This window comes from Dinoponera quadriceps, unplaced genomic scaffold, assembly GCF_001313825.1.
Source record: "Dinoponera quadriceps isolate SergipeBrazil2010 unplaced genomic scaffold, ASM131382v1 scaffold3290, whole genome shotgun sequence".
Lineage (NCBI taxonomy): Eukaryota > Metazoa > Arthropoda > Insecta > Hymenoptera > Formicidae > Dinoponera > Dinoponera quadriceps.
In genome coordinates, this window is record NW_014558496.1 from 367,221 (window position 1) to 388,512 (window position 21,292).

Below are 21,292 nucleotides of genomic sequence, written 5' to 3' on the forward strand. Positions count from 1 at the left end.
TAAGAAATTTGTGAAGAAGCTCCTTAACATCACATCCGCTGGCACAGATATCGCGGATAAATAATATGCATTCTGATGCTTCTGACGTTATATCGACTTGACATCGATATGGAAAATCCGGTGTTTCACGTTTCAAAAACCTTAATCTTCTAATCTGATGTTCGGCCAAACTGTCACTCGATTCTGGCGTTGACAGTCGCAAACGTCACGAAGTAAAGCGGTAATGTACAATTAGCGTCGCGGAAAAGAGGCTTCATCTCATATTCGGGATAAAAATGGGATTTCCAATTGGTAATTAGATCATCTATTTCGGGGCAATTTTAGATATTCTAAAATAGAGGTCTACGTTGTGTGGAAAATCCACGAAAATCTTTACACGGATATCGTATAGCGGCTGCCTGCCACATCGAAAGCGACCCTTCACGTATCCCACGATGATATTATAATCCCATGAAGATAATATTCTTCGCATTAATTATCCCCATTCCTATAATTTCCCCAGGTGTATCTCTCTCAACGCGCATTTGAACGTGAACGCAGGTTAAACGCGAACAGCAAGACGGCCATCGCTATTTCCCCGCTTGCAAGTTCCTTCATCGCGTTGTATAATAATGTCTAATCGTATTTAATCGCGTTTAATTGCCGACAGCTTGACAGACGCTGGCGCGCGCGCAGTGGTTCGCGCCGATCTACTACAATATAGTGATCGTTACATCTCCTTCTCCTCCTCCCCCTTCGTCCTCCGTCGCCGTCACGCAGGATTGTTGCGCGCTCAATCAAGCAGCGCGGTACGACGTTCTCCGCATTTTCATTCTTCCCCCCTCCCTCCCCCTTCCCACCAAGCCGATGATTCAAACGGGCTTTTAACGAAGACATTATTATTATTATTATTACTAGGAGCCTTCAGACTGATTATTTCTCGTCAATAGGAGGACTCCTCCGCGCTTCCAAAGACTATAAAAGACAAGCCGGTCGGCGATCGATCGTCAGTAGACCGCAGCTTTTTATTGCTGAGCTTGTACAGCTCGCTTTCGCGATACAAAAAAGCCCGCAACCACCGGTCTGTTGCATCCGACATTGCGGTATTGTTATTAGCGCCAGCAACGACTACGACGACGCACGAGGGGAGGGAACGGCGAAGCTTTAAAGGGTAAGTTCCTAGTTAGCATTCCGTCGCATTCACCGTGGTGTAATGGCCGCATTACGCGTCGAAACCGGACGAAATCGGGCTCGTCGACGGCGAAAATATTATTCCCGCGACTTATCGATTTTTCGCGTTCACGACCGCCATTCGTCGGATGCCCGCGGTCGATATTCTGAGCGGAGCGACGACGCATATAAATTCGGCGGTTCGTACATAAAAGAAAAAGTGCTCGAGTTAAATAAATAATGTAATTACCTGTCTTCTCTTTTTCAGTTTCTTAAATCAAGTAATACTTTCGTCAATTATATACGGTCGATTATATTTCTACTTCCGGTGAATATTTTCCAAAAAGTATCGGAGTAATCATTTTACCTGGATCAGATAAATGTCACGGCAGCACTTTTTTTTCAGTATAATTTTTCATTGGAGAAATTTCGTTACGTCTTCGAACTTACGGCTCACATCGAAGCGATATCGAAACGGGGAAAGATACTCAATGTCGTGATGCATGGCGTCTCTCGGAGTGGTTCCGCTGTGGGAGAATTCGTTCTGGTAATTGCGACGATCGAATCCGAGCGCGAGGAGTTCCGGTGTTACGGGGTTCGGCAGAAAGCGCTCTCGATGAAAAATGCAAACGGGATGGAGGGGGGGAGCCGAGAGGTGGAATAAATTAACGCGCGTACGCTCGAATACGCGCATACATCTAAACAAAACGGGACACGGCGGGATGAATAAATGAATGCACGTCGGCGAAAAAAAAAAAATATATACATATATATAAAATAAGTAAATAAACAAATCCTCGCGGAGACGCGAACATTCCGCGAGCACGTCGCTATCGCGTAATCACAGCGAAATTAATGACGTTCCGTGGGGAGGGAAAGAGAAAAGCAGGCTTTTCCCCGGGGTCGAGATAAAAGGAGACGACACGAGAGCGAAACGGGGGAGGGGGAGGGGGAGTGAGGGGACGTATAACGCCGATGTTTCCGGTTTTAATGGGCTGCGGAAGAGAATGGGCGGACGAGCGATTCGAAAGCCCCGGAAACGGGCTTTAACGAGATTCGNACCGGCGCTCGGACGTTTCACACAACAGCGCGAAACTGTTCATGTAACAGTTACTCCCGTATTCCAGGAATAAAATCATGGTGACGAGCGGAAAAGGTCGAGGATGGGCCGGAAGGGGGAAGGGGGAGGGAAGGACGGCGGGGTGGTAAAACCGTTTGATGCAGTCGCCGGGGTGAAACTTCGGCGAGGCGAAACGAGTCCCGGTCGACGATCGCGAGTTGTCCCGCAGCTATCCTAATTAGAGCGATCACGTCGGAATTTAATTAACCCTTCGCGGTGGCGGGCGTCGTTGAAATATTTCTCGCGCGAACGACGTGAGAGGGACGTTTGAGGGAACGTTTCTTTTTTCTCGTTTTCTTTCCCGCCTCTATTCTCACGACGAAAGTACGACGTAGCGGCCCTTGAATGAAAGATTCGGGCCCGAAACTCGCCGGGGAGCGCATTCTCGTGCATTATTCGCGCGCGTGGAAATTTATTTATCTGCGGCTCGTTGCAATAATGCAGACGGCGAGAGTTCAGAGTGAATCGAGTCCTCCGAACGGCGTACCCTGTAAATATTCCTTACTGCGGATGATATTGTCTTTTTAAAATTTTCGTCACACGGATGACAGATAGCCGAAGTCGAATTTCGGGAATAAAGTGGAAAAAGAATGCGGGACTATGTAGAAAGGTATGTACAACAGAAACCGTACACGGGAGTCGGGAGTGATTAAAGGAGGGGTCTCTCGGCGAAGAGAAAGAAACTCAGCAGGAAAGTACCGGATGTGTGTGTGTGTGTGTGTGTGTGTGGGAGGAAAAAAAGTGCAATCTCGCATAACGCGCTCGAAAACGGTGCAGGTAGCGAAACACTTAAACGCTCGAGCGGAGTTTCTCTCTGTCTCACATTATTCCGCGGTGAATATTACCCCGAGCTGTTCTTCCCCCAACGAGCGTGGCTCGTAATCGCTCGCGCGAACCGTAATAAATTTCTGATATTATCCATTATTGATCGTCGGTCGTGGGTAGTATTCGTCGCGCGGTTCGTAGAACGCGGAAGAACCGATTGGTCCTGCGACTTTAATTACGCGCGCACGTTACTTGCGATTATCACGGAGAAGCGATTTTTCACCATTGTTATTTAGAACGCTTCTCGATACCGCGTCTGATAACCGACGAGTTCACCGAGGAGATCCGTTTTGAAATCTTCGCAAGACGCGATCGTTAATGATCTTATGCGAGGCTTCATTTCGAGGCTTGATTGCCGTTATAATGTTGTTGTTGTTATTGTTGTCAACGTCGGGGTTCTACGTGAGAATAATGACTGTTACGTGACGCGTAATTACCGACTCGCGTGCGTATCTTTATTGTTAAGGTCCGTGACATTATAGCGTTGGAAAGGTAATGGTTAATACAATGTAAAGAAGCACTCGACAAATTTATATTAAGTGTTTATAAATGACTTATGCAACATGATTTATGATATTACTTGGACATTATGATTTATGATACGCTTCGACATTATAACAAGAGAATAAGACTTGCGTAATGTTGGAAAAACTCGTAAAGAAATGATCGTCTTTCGTTTTCTCTTCGACGTGTAACAATACTTTCGGCTTGGAACTGCCGGCGGGCGCATATTGCGAATACGAGGGTTGTCGAAAAAGTGCGTGGCTTAACACAGAGATGTCACAGATTCCGCCGAATCTTCGATACCGCGTTTCGGAATCTTCCTTTATCGAATTAAATATGACAATACAGCGCGATTCGTCGATCGGTCTTTCTTCGGCAATCACCGAAATAAGAGAATCAACGCAACGAGTGAGCGAGCTCGTAAAGAGAAACGGAGAAAACAGGAGTCGCGGGCAATGATAAAAAATGCTTCCACTTAAAAAACTAATAAACGACCGAAATCAAAAATTCGGAATCGGACTCGGCGCTTTACGGGATCGTTTAATGTTATTAAAATTTCGGAAGGAAATTCTCAAAAAATAAATTTACGGACCAACTAAAAAAAAAATTTTAATTAAAAATTTTTTTTAAGATCGCGATTCTCGATATTTCAAGGCAATATTTTTAATGGAACAACATATTTCTATTATCACAGTATTAGATAAAAGATAAATTCAACCATGTATGATATGTTGCCCTTCGAATGACCCTCTGAAGTGCTATTATTGTAAAATCGTAATATAATGTAATGTACAGAGGCGGTACGCATGTTTTGTTTACAAACAACTTGATTTTACGACCGCTAACGTGGTGAACGGTTGCGGGTAATATTTTCGCATGCTCTTTCGTTTACAAACAACTTACGTTCGTACACACATACATCCATGTATTTGATCGGTATCATTTTGATCATATTGTGACAATATCGTATTCGATTGTTGATGTTGTAATTATTTATTTTCGCATTATTTGCATACTGAAATATTCTAATAAATGCAAATTGGACGATATCGTCACGGGATAAATAAGTTTCTGCCGGTCGGTTGAGAAGAAAAGTTGTGAAGATAATCGCGCCCGTTCAACACGGAGAAAACAGCACGAAATAACCATCTGTAGCGTCGTGATAAGACAACAGCCTGCACGTTGTTTTCCGCGACGTGGAATTCGTAGAGCTCATGTGGAAGCGAGATTTCGATTCGGGAAGAGTCGCGCGAGACAGCTGTATATAAACGTCGTGGCGAAGGCACGTAAAACGTCGTGGCAAAGACACCCCCGGCGGCGGCCTCTGCCAAAAATATTGCACCTGTAAATCCTACTGCGCGACTTTTCGGAGCGGAACGTACGCTCCGACGCGCTCGTTGCTCCCTCCGTGCGCGCGTGTCGCATTCGAAGGAAACGTATTTCAGAGACAGTAATGAGCGACTGCAAGTTTTTGTTATAATTAGGTTGTCCGCCTCCTGCGAACTTTCGCGAGCACTCGTGGCACGGAATTTCTTTATCAGGTCCCGCGTTTTCTCTGCATCACACTCTCTCTCTCTCTCTCTCTCTCTCTATTTCGACGCGCGGACGCAAGCGTATTACGCGTACACATCGCACGCCCCGTGCGCGCGAATAAAGATGCGGGCCGCACGCGACGATGCATATGCACGAGCGCGTTTTACAGAGAGAATAGCTGATTAGCCCTTTTTCTGACACGCGTCCCGGAAACGCTGCCTTTATTAGCAAGAGGATGAAAAGGAGACTTTCCCCCGCGCGACCCCCTCGCTCTCGCTCTCTCTCTCTCTCGCTCTCACTCGACTTTCTTTGTCGCAATAAGCAAATTCGGCCTCTCGCGTTTGTCCGACTGTGCTTTACCTTTCTTCCTTATATATGTGTAAAATTGTACGTAAGTTAGTAAGAAAATATGTACATTAATATTAATGTAAGAAGCAAAATATACAAATAACGTGTGAAGTCAACAGAGGACGGGAAGAAACAATAAGAGCCGACGCAAGTTATGAATTGCGAAACGTATGAAATATATAAATGAAGGAGTAATTATTTAATTATCTCAAGAGACGAGTTTCATCGATAACGCTGATCAACAAATTTCGCGTTATAATCTGCATCCTTATCGAAAGTTTCTTTTTTTCTTTTTTTGGGACAGAGAATGACAGTAAAAGAATGATTTTGCTCCAACTGGAGGAGTATAGGCTACGTTTTAAAATTTTGCAAACTGATAATATGAAGAAAGAAAATGAAATAACGAAATATATTTTGGCTAAATTTCTTTATCCTTATGTTTTTATACTGCCGAAGAAATACTAAAATTCATTTTAAACATCACATCATTAGACCACTTTTAACGTTCTTCAATACAACGGAAGATTAACATTCGAGGTCTTTTATTGCAGGAAATTGAAGCACATGTCTCACTCACAGATCCTCGAAGAGTTTGCAGTTTGGAAACTCCCTTTGATTGTTATTTACTACATCATGGAAAATGGAAGAACTGATCTTGATTTTTAATCGTTATATCCGTGGTCAGCGCTATAAAAAGTAACTCGAATTTTCGATTTAAATCAAGGACGCAAGTTTCGTGTTGACCCCGGTGTAATTAACATTCGGGCCGGTTCGTACATTAGCCGAAACGCGAGGAAAGAAGAAGAAAAGTAGGAAGAGAGAAGAGGAGACGGGATAGCCTGCGAATATAAAGCGATCCCTTCGCTTAGCTTCCGGCTGAATCTTCGCTAATGGAAGTTCAACGACAAATTCGTCCGAAGAACAGTAGCGCGCGTACACGGCAGCGCGACCGGTTTCTACGTTTCTCCCGGGTCACTCCGCATATATATATAGGTGGAGGGTATAGATTGCACCCCGTGTGTGCTTAAGGAAACTTCCCGTCCTCGGATAAACAAACTTATCCGTCCGACCTGCTCAAGAGTGAAAGAGCGTTCTCCATCGGCGGCGGCTGCCGCACGTTCGCCGAGATACCAGCGAGCTCTCTCTCTCTCTGCTCGTATATCGATCACGTTCGATTACTTGCCGGATGCGGAGGACAATGCGGGCTCCATGCTGTTACGCGACGTTACTGTTATACGAGGCACGGTGTTTAATGCGTTCGCGCGCATCATAAACATTTTCCTTTCGACCCTGTGTGGTCTCTGCTCTCTCTCTCTCTCTCTCTATCTATCTCTCTCTACATCTCTCTTTTTCTCTCTCTCACTGACCTGTCCATCACGTATGCGCTTGCAAATAAAGTCCGTGACGAGGGGCTGGTAGTAGCAGCTCGCGCGACATCGAACATCGATATCACGCTGCCACCCTCGTATTCATGAGCTATGAAACTGCACACACACACACACACACACACACACACACACTCTCTCTCTCTCTTTCTTTCTCTCTGTGTCCTGAATCAGATTGCAAAAATTGCAGCGCGATCTACATTTGGGAACGACGCAGCAGGTTCGTCGGTGTAATTGTCGGGTGATGCTCTGAGGGGTCTTCTTCGCGTGGGGAAATGTATATGCCACGGCGAACTATTGAGAAATATTGAGAAAGTGAAATATTGAGGAAACACGATTTATATTTACGCAACTTCGGGTAACACTCGGTACTCTTCTCTCAGCGTAAATTTAATCGGGCATCGCTCCGTCTTCGTAATGTCTCCGATTTCCGCGGTAAACTGATCTCTCGATAATTGACTTTCGAAATGAACGTGGGGTAATGAAAATTCGCCACCGACGTTCGAAACATCGCCGGGTCGCGCGAAGACGTCACGTCGTGATGGAAGTGCGATGGAAGTGTCCCAAGCGTGGATAACGAGATATCTCTTCGTAGATTCTTGATGTAAGATTAATTCTTTTCCATATATATATCGGGCCTTGGAATAAGTAATAAGATGAATAGGTGAATAATTAAGCTTCCGGTGTGTCAGAGAGAGAGAGAGAGAGAGATAACAAGTTCTTCCAAATATAAACTTTCTCTCTCTCAAATATTGACGTTTGCTCTTACTCCGTATATCAAATAAAGGTAACGGACCGCCTTAATTCCCATGTAAATATTTGAATGCGACGTCGACTTTTGTGTCACAACTAATAAAATAGTTTGCCATGAAATCTGTGTCTCATTAATTAATAAACAACAATAAAGAAGTCTACCGTTGTATCTACATATTTTCGTAGTTCCAGCTGGCGTAGATAAAAAGTGCGTTTTATAATTTCGAGAAAGGTCATTATTGCTTTTGTCCCACGACTCCCGCATGATGACAACAGTAGTTCGTTAGAAAATAGTAAAAGTGGCGCGATTTTTCGTTTCGATACGTTCCTATACCTTACTCTGCTTCTCTCATCGTATTATCACCTAAACAGCTTATTCCGAATATCTCACATCTAATTCCCCACATTTAATTCCTCGTTCTTCGTTCCTTTCACCGTGACTGAACCCTGAGGCAACCCTGGGATACCTCCGCGTCAACTCGCGAACCTTCCGTCTCCTCGAACGAGAAGACGAAGAAACCCCGTTCTCTTCCCTTCTCCCCGCGAATTCGCGAAAATCTCCCATCACCGGGGGAAATAACGAGCGCCGCGCTCCGCGCGGATAAACGAAGGCGCACTCACGTGCACAGACAGACAGATAAACAAACAGACAGACAGACGGTCGTACGTCACACTTGGGCCACATAAAATTGCCGTTTAACGACCGTAACGTCGCGCGATGGGCGCGCGTTCTGTCGCTAATGTATAAAATCACGCGTATCGCCGAGAAACCGGGAGTTGTCGCCGCCTAATACCCGGAGCATCTAGCCGGCTCGCTAATATCGCGGAATTAGCGCGCGAATTTTCGGCCCGCGGACTCACCCCTCCCTCTCCGTATATTTCGCGTGGCCGTTCGCGCGCGCGAGCGACGGTATCGAGCTTTTACCGTCCGCGCGTTCCGTCGCGCATTTGCTCGCTCGCCCTCCCTCCCTCCCTCTCGTCCCTACGTCGGCCGAGCTTCGTAGGAGCTTGCGCCAGTTCGCACGCAGACAGCCGCGCGCCGCTCCGCGGTACGGAACTACTACCGGGGTTTTCCCATCGCGCGGCGGTGGCCGCAGTACCGTCGTACGGTCTGAGCACGAACCATCCTCTCTCCCTCCGCCTACATCGGCATGACATCGTCTGATCACTCACCACCCGCCACCGTCTGAGAATCCCACCGATCTCGCGCGAGGTCGGCCGGTCGAACGATCGATCGATCGCGGCGATCAATTTTTTTCGTCGTTTCTCGGACCGACCGACGTCGATCCTCTCTCTTTCTCTCTCTCTCTCTCTTGGTATCCTCCTCCTCTTCCTCCTCCCTTTCCCTTCCCGGACACCTTCTTGATCGCCACGATCTCGCGATCCCGCGGCGGAGTTCCGTTCCGTCGGCACTGAGTGCACAGCAGTGAAGGTGCGAGACGGACCGATTACGATGTGATTCGCGAATTACACCCCGATCGACGGAAGTTCGTTCTCCGGGGGGAGGAGATATGCCTCTCGATGATCCTCCGAAGGATGGACACGCTCGGAGGGGATAAGGGTGCCCGGCGGCTGTCCGGCGCGATACCCCGAGGAGGTCGAGACCCCGAGACCGCCTCCTCGTAGGCGAGACCTCCGCCGATCTCACCGCCGGTGACGACAGACGCGCGTCTCGATATACTGCGGAAGGATTATGTGACGGTCGTGTTGTTCGTGGGCTCTACCCCTCGCGGAATCTCCGAGAGCCTCCCTCAAGAGAGACAGAGACAGACGGAGAGAACGAAGAAGAAGAGAGAAGGAGAGAAGAGTCTCTTCTTCGGAGAGCGGCTGAGCTCGGGTTTCCGCCGATCGCGCTTCTCATCCGGTCCCGCTTTCTTCGCTCGAGCTCCCCCGATCTTTAAACGACCCCCCGGAGCTCTTCATCCCCGCGTTAATTCTCATTCGGCCTCATTCAAGTGGCTACGCGAGGACCGAGAGGAAGAAAGAGAGGGAAAGAGGGAGGCGCGAACCGATACTCGGGTTCGCGTTTCCGCGCTCGGACATCCCCGATCGCGTACAAGACTGTGCAAGCCGCGATTGTTTCCGCGTTAATTGCCCACCGGTAATTCGTTAATCGATATATATAAATCTTCGCGTTAAATTGCCCTCGGAAGCGACTCTCTCCCGCCGGCCGAGTGTGTTAGTCGCGATTGTTCGCCGTCGAAACATCGGCGTCTGGTGTTTTCGGATTAATTCCCGCGTCGTCGTGCAGCCGTCGTTTTCCTCCCCGAGGCCGTTCCGGCGCAGGAGGGACACTCCGAGCGATCTGTGCGATTGAAAATACCGCAAGTAGCCGACTTGCCCCGCGGAAAAAGGCACGACGGTGTGATATCGCGCTTCGAGCGCAGGGAGCGCAACGAGAGCTCGATTCTCTATTTCGTCGTTCATCGCGGAAGAGGAACACCGGCGGCGCACGGCGCGTTCGGTTCTGTGCTTCGTTCGGGAAAATATAAAGCGCGACACGTACCGCCGGGTGGGAAAACCAGCGAGGACAACCGCGCCAGCAACGGGTGACGGCAGAAGGAAGTCCGCGGAGCAGGAGGAGGGGCGACGGCACGGTTAACGAAGTAACGACAACAGTACCGTATAACAATCGAGTGTCGAGTGAACGACGTGCGTTTCCCGCGTCCCCGTGCGCGGATAAAACGTGGATAAAGACGGCCGCTTCCAGCGGAACGACTGAGCGTCGTTGTCACTCGCTGAATTGAACCGTGCAGGAGAGACAGAGGTAGAAAGAGAGAGAGAGAGAAAGAAAGAGAGAAAAAGAGAGACTGGGAACATCGCGCGAGCGCGCTCGTGTATGTGTGTGTGTGCTCGAAGATTACGCTGGTAGTAGTAGTAATAGTTGTACACGGCGAGATCGGGTCAACGCGGGATTAAGCATCGTTAATTATCTTAGAACCGCTGCGTATTTGGCGCTAATTAATCGGCGCGACTCGTCGACGACACGCCAGAATCCCCTGCGAGTCTCACCGCTTCCGCCGCCGTCGTCGTGAGGTAAGTCGCCGAGAAGTCGGATATCCTTCTTCGCGTAACCACCGGGTACCGCGTTTGCATGCACCTCGTTCGTGTAGCGTTCGATTAGCGGCGATGTTAAATCCGCGAGATCCGCGTCGGTTACGTTTAGCGCGCGCCAAGGCTTGTTGGATCTTGGGAACAGGATGCGTCGGATGTCGGAACGCAGGACGATGAGTAACTCGGCCGTATCCTCGCACGAATATACTTGAGCGTTTCGTTCGCTACTTGAGGTTTTGTTCCGCTGCACGCACTTCGGGCTGGGCAAAGCGGCAGCGCGGAATTTTGCTGATTTGGTCTCCGCGCTGAAATAAATTTAATGCGGCCTCTTTCTCGAGGTTTTCACGTCGAAGTAGTTATTTGACATCGGTAAGTCGGTAAATTAAGTTTGAAAGTCTATTCGTCTTGTCGAAACAAACTTCCGGCAGTTTGTGTCTACTTTCTGACAAGTTAGTATCTGCATTAAAAATTCCCGATCATATTTATCGTTGTTTCTTCGAAGAGTTTATTTTAAATAAATATGTATATCTGTAACGAAATACTGCTTTTCTTTCAAATAAAACCCAAGTTTTCGAAATCCATTTTAGCGGAAGGTGGAAACGAATTATCACCCCTATTTCTGTTCGACTCATTAAGCAGGATCGTCGCGCTTTTCGATAAATAACGTCCTAAGCAATAAATATTCCAGAAATCTCGAATCGATTGAACGATATTTTGACGAACGTAATCGTTGAGTTTTCAATTGAAAATATTGATTGTTGATAAAATTACTGCACAAAATGTGAGTGAGGGACGATAATCCGAACCACCTCCTCCTCTATTAGGATTCAGAATATATACGAGAATAAGTAAACTTAGAAAATACTTGAAACAAGTAACATCTACTTATATGCAATATATATTATCGTACGTATATATTATCGTACGCAAAAATTGTCCGAAAAATAGATCCTCTCATTGGGTCTCATTAATTTTTCGACTGTTTTCCGGCACACGACTTATCGGCCTATAAACTCGCCTCGTAGCGAGCGAGAGACGTGACGTGTGAAAATTCGAATTAGCGTAAGCGTTATTGCCGGAGCGGGAGGGGAGGATATCAAACGCAAAATACGATTGCGCCTAGATCCGGGTAACGTTATGACATTACGCGATAACGTAACACGACGACCGCGCGTGGCACGACCGTAATATCATCGTCATTTGTAATTACGGCGATACGATACGCGGTAACGCTGCGAAAGCCGCCGGACACGCTTTAAGGCGAGAAACTCGCGCGCTTCGAATCGCTTCGCGCGAAGCCCTCCGCGAGGAAGCGATAAACCGCCCTCCCGAAGGCCACGAGTTGCCCCGGTGATTGTATATCGAGGGGAGACGTGTTTCACTTATCGTCGTCCCTCCGAGCTTTCAATGAGGCAGCATCAGTTTCGCATTATCTCTTACGAGATTCATATCCTTGTAACGAGAGTCTCTGATAAGAAGTGATTGTAATCTCTGCGTGATGATCTCTTGCTGAAAATTCCAAGGAATCGCGATAATACGGGATTCGATTAATAATAACGAACGCAAAGTTCGAATACACGGCAATTTTTACGTCGCATCATATTTCACGTTAATCTAAATCTCCATCTAAATCCTTCACAACGTCGAAATTGATATATATTTGAGCCTTATTCGTTAATCTTTCTCATTACAGTCTTTGAGTTTATTAATTCAATATTATCATCGTTCCCCGAATTTTCAATAAGAAAGGAATCAGTTTCTGAATTATCTCTCGTAATAAGAATGATAATCTCAGGGTAATAATCTCTTCTCACTGAAAGTTCGAAGGGATGAAGATAACGGTGAATTCACAAACTTCGATTAACGATAACGAACACAAAACTCGAATGTATGCCAATTTCAAAGTTGAATGAGATTCTACGATAATCTAAATCTCCGTCCAAATCTAAATATGATTTAATGTAAAAATTGATGTACAGGTGTGCCGTTGGGAGTGTGTTGAATGTAAACGGTTATTACTTTGCAACAAGTGGACCGAACGAAATGAACGAAACACACCATTTTGTAGAGGAGTCCTGTCAATTTTATTATATTATCAGTATGAGAAAATATATACTGCTTTAATACTTTGAACATCCATTTTCGATGTAATGGGAACGCTAAGGTTTACACAAGTTTTAAACACACGAAAACGAAATAAATCAACTTGGTCTTTAAACATTCGAATATTCTTCGGACTATTCGCTACAAGAGAAACACAATTTTTCCAGCGAGGGAATAATTAAGGACGAAATTATTATTTTACCGAAAGTGTGCATCAACCCCATTACGTTTCTTATGCGGTGCATCATGGGATCACAAAACTTGTTTATTTCCCGAACACTAATGTTCAGAATTTTTTCAACGTGATAGAACACGTAATAAAAGTGACAAGGAAGGATCGCTTAATAACGTAAATGCACTTACAGTAATAGAAAATATTTCACCACTGCTTGTCTCATGCAAAGATATGAAAGAAATTGCAATGAATGCATTGAACAATTTCTAACAAGTTTTCAACTAAAACTAACACGACAGCCGACAACACGCTGTAAACAAAAAAACATCTAACAGCAGTTATTGCGAGGCATTCAATTGTACGCATCTCTGTGAAAAGTTATCGGCTGCATCCCATTATATAACCCAGACTCCTCTATAATATCACCACTGGTGCTTCTTTTCGCTTACGTCGCTTATTGTTACTCAAGAACGCGCTACTCACACGCGCTTCCTTCGATCCCGTTCCACGGAAGGTCGCAACGATTCGCTGCGGTTTCACTGCGGCACTAACGCGCATCTGTTGCCGCAAATCGCGCGGCTCAACTCCGCTCGGCGCATTTCACGTGCGTTATATTCGCATTTGCGTTTTACGAGCGCGGCAGGTATGCGGATAAGTCGGAGGAGGGGGGAAGGCCAGTCCGCGGAGCGTCAAGTTTTCAAAGCAGTCTCTCGTCCGCGCGGAATTCACCGTCGCATTGTACGTCTCTTATCGGCCGCGGCAGTAGCACTTCTAGTCTCCCTCGCGCGTTGGTCAATGAAACGCGGAGTCCGGGATTCGCCTCTCTCGTGCAATTTCTCATTTGTGATTATGCCGCGCATATCAAGTGAGTTCGCGCCCAGCTTTACCGTCGAAAGGGCCGGGAGCCCCCCGTAATGTGGCGTCATAATAACGGTTGATTAATAAGAGCGCTTAATAAATTGAACGACCTGGCATTCTGGATTTTTTCGCGCCCCAGACTCTCGGATCGCGCGTATTCCGTGAGAGGAATATAACTCGACGAGCGATTTCCCAGCCAGTTATTCGCGATTACGCTAACTAAAACGACGTGATCCGCTAAAAAGATGCAACGGGGAGAAAAAGTATCGGCTGATTGTCCTACATGTGTTGTATCTGATTGATATATATCGGTAACGGAGACGGAATTTTTATCCGAACTATTCGTCTTGTTTAGCAAGAGGGTCTTCATGTGATGTCCGGATTAAGGCCGCACTTTTCGTGAAAAATTCGTAACAGGATCTAAATTATCCCGCACATATTGGTAGAATGCCGGTGCTCTGCTGTAAATTACACGTATACCACCGTTTTCTAGTAGACGCAGGAAAAACAGCGATACATTTCACCTGTGACATTTAGGATTCCGGCTGGATCAGCGAAACATTTCTCTGAACGAACACGCGACGGATATTGATATAATATATATTAACCGAGACATCACATGATATCTCGTATATCATGTGATATACGATCATGATATCTCGTGTATACTGTTCACATACTACATGTACCAAAAGTAGACGTAACATAGTAGAGAACACATCTCGACAATATTTTTCGTAGTACATATCACATCTCGCACTGACGTTGCCATGTAATGTCCGCTCTAACAGATATATTAAATTGCTGCATTCTGACTATATCCTAATAATGTACTACGATATGATGTATTGCGTGAAATAATGTAAGGATGTCCTTAATATATTGTTTATGTCTGCAGTACATTCAGTATGAGAATATGTTGTGTATACGAGTGATATCATGTGCTGACTGGGATATGAGCACGCGGATATATAAGGAATAAAATGTCGACAGTGGTCCTAACGCTAGTTTCCTGCTCTTTTTATTGAGGATTGAAGCGTGATTTTATGTCGACCTATACACCGAAATTTCATTCCACGTTCCTTATCCCTTCCACTGCGTCTGATCTCATAGTGAGGTAAATAACTACAATTTCTCTCAGTGTGAGAAATTATGGTGAAATATTCGCAAATCGGCGAGAAAGGATTAAGTTTGGCGTGTGACGCTTTCAATTATCCCCTCCGTGCTTCACTCCGTTCCGTAAATGAATCTCGTAGATTAACTACAGTTTCGTTCGTTTCACCGGCACCGCGTCGGCCGGAAATTCCGTTACACGCTTTCGCGTACATTTTTTCACCTCTCACGTGGTCGAATCTTCGGACGATATTTTCAAGAATCTTCGGAAAGCCTTTGAAATCCTCGAAATATTTGCGCGCGCGCCTCGCAGCATTTTCTGCGGAAACATTTTCATCGCAATACGGCATAAAAAAAAAAACTGTCGATTTCGCGGCGGTCGGTATTTTATTCGCACGTTGTTCTCAGGAAAATGCGATATCGTCGTGGTGGAAAGTTTAAACGGAGCAGAATGCAATTTGTTTGCCTATATGTGTGTGCGCGCGCGTGTGTGTGTGCACGCTAGCGGAGGGAAATATTTTTGGTTTAGTAGCTGCGTTTATCCGCGTATCAGCCCGCCGCCCGTATACTTTGTTTGCATAAAGGTCGAGCTTGAATTAATAAATCCATTACGCGCCACCACGACTGGCAAAAAGAAGGCCACATTTTTAATCCCGCAGTGATTTCTCTTTTTCTACGAGAGCGTCAAGGTGGAAAATTAAGCAAGGCGTGCGCGATCTCTATGATTCTTTGTGGCACGATAATTATGCGCGTGATAATGATACCGTAATTTTAGATATTTGCTTGTGAGAGATACGCGTATTATTTTTCGTTACATGTGTGGAATTACGGTTAAAGGAACTTTATTATAATTATTATAATTATTAATTAAACACAGAGAGAAAGAGAGTGCGTTCTGTTAGTTTTAACATTTTATCTGTATTGTTACAATTTCACTGTTATTGTACTGTTCTATAAAGTTCGAAAATTCGTCCCGAAAGTCTTTAGATTTCCGAGTGCAGAATTGCAAAAATTCATACAAATGCACAAATATACGATATTGCGCGAATTTATGTATTTTCATTTAATCATTTTTATCACGCACACGGCTGCGAAATAATTATAATTGGAGTGGAAATAATATCTTTGAAAATATCACAATTATTATTCCGCAAGATCTCTAAAGAGTGCGTTGGTAATCGCGAGACGAATCAATTTGCCTGTTTTGACAGTCCCTCCTGCGTGAGAAATAAAAAAAAAAGGGGAAAAAAAAACTGCGCGATTACACAAATATATGCGAACGTAGCGTGGAAAGCCCGCGCGAATTTATGGATTTTCATCGGCTCACATTTATCATACGGACGGCTCCGTGAAATAATTATAATTGGAGTGAAAATAATATCAACGAAAATTTTATTGTTATTATTCTGCAAAACGCAGAAGGGGCACCGATAAATTCTCACAGACGAATCAGTTTACCTGCTTTCGCGAAGGTTCTTCGATCATCGAATGCCAAGTTCGAAAAAAGAGAAAAATCTCGCGCCACCACACAAATGTGCGCGATATCGCGTAGAAAAGCTCGCATGAATTCGCGAATTCGTCGACTTTTTTACTCGCTGCTTTTTCATCTGTCACACGTACGGCTGTGAAAATCGCGCTACGCGCGATACCCCGTGAAATTCCCGGCGTTTTAATAGATTCGTTATCGCGCGATAAATCGATTAATACGTGAAATCGCTAACATATTAATACGCGTATGCCATGAAAATCCAATTGGTTACTTCGAAATGAATTAACATTTGCCCTCCCCCCCCCCCCCCCCCCCCCCCNACAAGAAATTTACCGCGCACGCCGCGCGAAATTTTCAATTATGGCGGGGCTGAGCGCCCGTTATGCCGATTATTGTTTCCTTCGCGTAAACATATTCGCGCGGCCGGCGGTTTTTCTGTGTGCGCGTGAAAAAAATTTCGCGTGGATTATTACGTTTATTTATACCATGGGGCGGCTGTAGCGCGGTGGCCGGCCATAAAGTAACGCGCGTATTTGCCTCGTGCGCGCATCACAATGCGCGGTTTTTCGCGGGGCGGTGTTTTCCTTTTTTTTTTGTCGCGCGTGCGAGTCCACGCGCGCGGAAAAAATTTAGACGCGCGAGGGGAACCGTAAATTATAATTACGCGATTGCAAAAAGGCGTGTTGGCCCGTGTTGATGAAAATCGGCTCGCGTATCCATATGTCCAAATGCGAGAGAAATTAAACAGAGAAATCACATCGGCAATCACAATAAGTATGGTATTTTCAACGACGAAAATCCGCGCGGTTCAAAATTCACGATGTAACCGTACGAATTCTTCAATTATCGCGGAGAGAATATTACGGTAAGTTTTCCCTTTCTTTTCTCTCTTCTTTCTCCCCTATATAAACACCTTTTTAATTTTAGCACGCTTTTTTAGTACGCGCAAAAACGGACGGTCAGAGTAGAGTTTATCTCGCAAAGAAACGTGGCGGATGTTAATAATATGGATTTCGGAGTTTCTAAAATATAAACATCGCGCACGAGACGGAGGGGTGGTTGTAATTGAAAATTAAATTCAAGCGGAACGTCGATACGTTTCTCCGGTTACAGCGCGTTCTGCGGAAATTCTCCCGTTTTAAAACGTCCGCCCGTGTGAGATTCGGCATAACCGAGGGATCGGTTTTAAAGAATTCACGCAACGATGGATTCTCCGACAACTTATTGAGGAATTCTCTCTCGTTTATTCCCCGAATCGCACACGAGTTTCGGTCACGTCAAACTGTTCTAACACGCGACGCAAATACTCTATCGCGAATTGAAGTTAGGCCGGCTGGTTAGCCGCGTATATAAAGGAGAAATATGTAAAATTCTCCACGGAGAGCTGTCGACTCGTTCGCGCAAATTGAGAGTTATTTCACGAGTAGTTCATCCCCCCCGAAAAGCATCTCGCGTTTCAACCCCGGCAACCCCGACTATAGTTCGTCTCGTTTGCCAGCCGGCGATATTGCCGCGCGTTCGCGAAGCCTCGTTTCGCTACCCCGGCTGATATACCCGGGGTTTATTTTCGTGCCCTCTCATTTTACCCGAAACGAGAGGTAAACGTCGCGGAAATTAAGCTCGCGAATAATGAGTTAATTTGAGCTCGCGATTAGTTAAGCCGGTCCTAGCGCGGCCGCTCGGTTAGTTTCGCGCGCGCGCGTCCCGCGGTAATCGAGTTTGAAAAATTCCTCAACACATTCCGGGGAAAACGCGACCGAAAACGGGAAATGGAAGGGTGTCCGAGGGTAACGATGTTCATTAACACCCTTAGAGCTCCGAGCGTCGCCCGTCCGAAATGTGTTATATCGGAACATTTCTTATGAAACTTGCGAAACGCCGTGGCAACGCCTTTCGGGCTGCAAATCAGTCCGTAGATGAAGGGAGAGGAAACTAATAATATTCCGCATTTATCGAGAAACAGTGAGATAAACGTTGGGAATTACTCGCAAATACGTCACTTTTCCACCTCGGAGACGATTTCTTTGGAAAGATCTCTGCTTATATTTCAATTTCTATGTGAACATTATTTTCACCAAGGCTCCGAGTTCCTGGTGGACATTTTTACTTCCGGACTATCGCGCGGCGGTCGACGGCGCCGCGAAATCTCGTTCGCTCGTGCGTACGGCTGGTTTCGCGCTCACATCGGATATCGAACGAGTTCTTTTTTAGTGTTCCCCATCGGAATCCCAGCCGAATTCAAGCTATCACGTTATTATCGTTCGCGCGCGGATCGTCTCTTCTGGACTTACGCCGGGCCTATCGATTCGTCGGAAAATTACGGGAGCGGGGAGGGGGNGGGGGGGGGGGGGGGGGGGGGGGGGGTACGTGCGAGGGAGCGCGTATAACTTTTCTTTGAGAAGCTATCGATGTCACAGACGAGAATCCTGGAATCCCGAGAAGTTACACCGTCAAACATAATGAAGTGTCTCCGTCGCGCCGCGTTAAACGCTCAGGAAGCCGACGTGGAATATCTGGCGCCTTCGTTGTTCCGACCCGTTCGCGAGAATCTTCGCGTGCGACTCGCGCGCGCCAGGCTCGTCGGCGTAAGAGGCGTACATTCCGAAAATTCCGCGTCCCGTTCGAAATTTCGGCTCTCGAGGAAGGTCCGGACTATTTCGCGCTTCTTGCCTCCGCGGGCGATCGCGGGCGGAGCAGCGGTAAGGAGCGTGTAGGAGGCAGCCATCGTAGCGGCGCGCGCGAGGAGTTAATTAGGTTCCCTAGGAGTAATCCTTTGTTCCATTTTAGTTTAATGGGACCTACCACGGCTGTACGGCGGGCCGATAAACAAAGGCGCCGCATTATCAACGCGAAGCTAATCGCGAAATATCGCGCGGAGCGACGCGAAAACGACAGCCGTTATTATTATCGCTGTTGTTATTCGCGACTATTTGTTGCTGTATATCACGATATCGCGATAGCGAGCGAGAACTGGAGATGGTTCATTGATGAGCGAGCCGCGAGCTGTTGAATTAATTATCTATCGGACTTTAGTTCTCCGATGTCTGCGCACAAACACGCGTGTATTTACACGCCGGAATCGTGTCATATCGATCGGAAAGCATTTCGGGGGAGCAAATATTCCGAGAAGTATTTTTGTTCTCAAAGTTACGCTTCTCGCGAGCGCGAAATTTCTATTAAAATACAGGTTTCATGTATACACGCACACGCACGATTTTCCCGTTAAAAGTTGATCTCAATTTTTCAAATCAGTGGGTTGCTAGATTTCGTTATCACGTGTCGGCAGCCGCGCCAATTTCCGCGAATACACGAGGGTTCGACTGATTAAATGAGTTACGACGAATACGGAAGGGAAATTCAATTCGAAACTCATACATTTGTGTTCATCTGATCTCATTGGACTTCTTATTGGCCGTAAAAAGCAAAATTTTCAGATTCAGTTAATTATACCTTACGTGTAATTTAATGAAACACAGTAGCACAGAAGTGCCCACATAGAAAACTTTTTGAGATCTAATCGGGATCCGGTCCGACTACCCGAAATAATTACGGATTCTAGTTATCGATTCGGGAAAATCTACGTAGGTTCTGGTTAGAAACGTAATATTTCAAACATGCGATTCCAAATGGGAAACAGATTCCATGTTTCACCCCGGTGTTTTTCCAAGGATTTTTCGGGGATTTCACTTTACTCCACTACGATTCAGCAAAAACATCAAACACGTTTAAGTATTCACAAGTACACGCGATAGAATATGTACCTATACAACACGTAAACATGTCATGCGCGGGCTATTATAAGCGGACTATTAGTAACATTAAAAATGTAATTCTGCTTTATTAGCCTTTTATTCTGATACTGTTTGAATTGTCACTCGACTCTAGGCGGTATTACGAAATAAGTCAACCAGTAGCACGGGAAAAGGCTTCATCCTTTATTTAAGATGAGAATGGGATTCCAGCTCTGTCATCTAGTCACCAGAACAAAAACAAACTGAAATAGTGTCTTATTCTTTGGCAGAAAAAGCGACAAAAGGTCACTCAAAAATTTTCCTCCGTGTGTCATAATGCCGGTTACGCTAAAATTGCCGGTCCGGTTTCAGGAGAGATCGGATTCCCCTGTCGTTCGTAAGTCACAAATAATCTGGATCGCGACTTGTGTCGCAGCACGCGCTTTTTCTCGGATGCGGAATTTTCAGAAATGCGCGGGTAATCCCGTGAAATCCGCCACTTCGACGCCTCTGATCTCCTTCGAAGATGAGTCGAGCGAGAATTCGCATAACAGAGCGCGCAGCGCTAATTAAAGCCGCGTAGCCGCGGATGAATGTCGAAGGATCGGCGGGTTCTCGCGACCGTTGAGAGATGATGCGCGCGCCTTCGATCGGTTGCCTTTGTAAATACGCCTTTAATTAAAGCCATCCGCGGCGTCGTTAAATAATCGTTCGCAAAAGTAGTCGGGCCGGTCGTTACTGCCGCTCGCGTTCCTTTTAATTTGCACTCGCAGCCATTACTTCCGACACGTCCGTAGCCGACGTCGAATTCGTCGAATGCCGGATGTATCACTGCGGGGGAGGGGGGAAAGGATAGTTACGGCCAGCGGCAGGAGGGGCGAGGGGAACGGCGGAAATGAGAGAACTAATTCTACTTTTAATTTCTTGTGGAGATTTCAACCCTTCGCGCGCGCGCCGAGGAGACGCGGAACACACGATCCGCCATTTTGCTTCGTATCGGACCGGTCGTAATTAAAAGAGATTCCTGGCTTCGCCCGTGCTTTTTCCGCAATAAAATCGCGGCCGAGCGGCCGAGAGAGGCTACATTTATCCGTTCAACTTACGTCCTTACGTACAGGTGCTACCCGTCGAAGAAGAGAAAACGCGAGTTCC

General features: G+C 46.2%; 1 protein-coding gene across 1 annotated transcript in view; it reads left to right on the forward strand.

Annotated features, from left to right (window-relative positions):
* The first annotated feature begins 8,687 nt into the window (after window positions 1–8,687).
* LOC106749890 (cysteine-rich secretory protein 2-like) overlaps window positions 8,688–21,292 on the forward strand; it is a 62,636-nt gene continuing 50,031 nt past the window's right edge. The window contains exon 1 of the mRNA XM_014629805.1: window positions 8,688–10,653. The gene's annotated coding sequence lies outside the window, so the exon portion shown is untranslated. The remainder of the gene's footprint in view (window positions 10,654–21,292) is intronic.